Below are 1,105 nucleotides of genomic sequence, written 5' to 3'. Positions count from 1 at the left end.
GGACTCTGTGGTGGGGCTCGAAAGGGGGTCTGCCAGGACATAGGCGCCCCTGAAGAGCCATGTGGAGTCTGGAACGTGAAAGGGCATGGTGAGGTGGGAGGCTCAATGCAGGAGCTCCCCCTACTGGTCCTCCACACGTGGTGCAAGGGTTGGGATCTGAATACCCTTTTGTATTAGAGGCATAATTTGGGAAAAGAAATAGAGTCACTTGAAACCCATGAGCAAACAATTATCAATTTGGTATTGGGTCGACTGGACAGTGTAGATAGCTAGGACGGTGGACTTAGTATGTCCAAAAGACAAATTTGTGACCCTGATATGGGGCTCACTCCAAAAGTGGAGAAAAGGGGCTTCAGCAGATAAGGTGGAGAAGATGGACATGCTGATTGCGCTGGAACAGTTCTATGTTCAGTGCCTGAGAGGGAATAAAACCCTTGTCCAGGACAGAGGACCTGAAACCCTCTGGGTGGCTGCTAAAATTGCAAACCATCTGTTGCTTCTCAGGGTGGTGGCAGCACAAGTTTCCCCCTACTCTGTGGTACAGCTCAAAATGGGGTCTGCCAGGGCTTAGGCGCCCCTGAAGAGACATGTGGAGTCGGGAAGGTGGACGCGCATGGTAAGGTGGGAGACTCAATGCAGGAGCTCCCATAGTGGCCCGCCACACTGCCTCAGGTTGAGAACCACAGGAGACATGCCCAGCAGCTGCTGCCCCCTGCTGAGAGAAGCTCAGTGTCTCTCTTCATGTCTCTGTGGGTAGGAAACTCTTGACCCTTTCTGACTGCTGTCCATGGCTGGAGGCAGGTCCCAAGGCTCTGCCAGCTTGGAGGGGCCTGGCCTGTGATCTCTAGGTGTGTTAAAGACAGAAGGGTTGTGCCTGGACTCTTTCTTGGTGTATATGTCACACAGGGACAGGGACCATTCTCAGGCCCTCATCTTAGTCCCATACCAATGCTATAGGCAAAGTCCAGCATCAGCACCACTGCAGGTCAGGGAAAGCTCCCCTTTTCAATTCTGAGTCCCCGCTCCCCCCCACCCCCCACACACCCCTGGGACAAGGCCCAGGACAGGTATAGACAGGGCTTGATGGGCTGAGTTTTTTTCTGAA

This window comes from Alligator sinensis, unplaced genomic scaffold (genome assembly GCF_000455745.1).
Source record: "Alligator sinensis unplaced genomic scaffold, ASM45574v1 scaffold1689_1, whole genome shotgun sequence".
In the NCBI taxonomy this organism is placed as follows: Eukaryota; Metazoa; Chordata; order Crocodylia; family Alligatoridae; genus Alligator; species Alligator sinensis.
The sequence above is the reverse complement of the archived record's forward strand: the minus strand, read 5'-3'. Positions refer to the sequence as shown.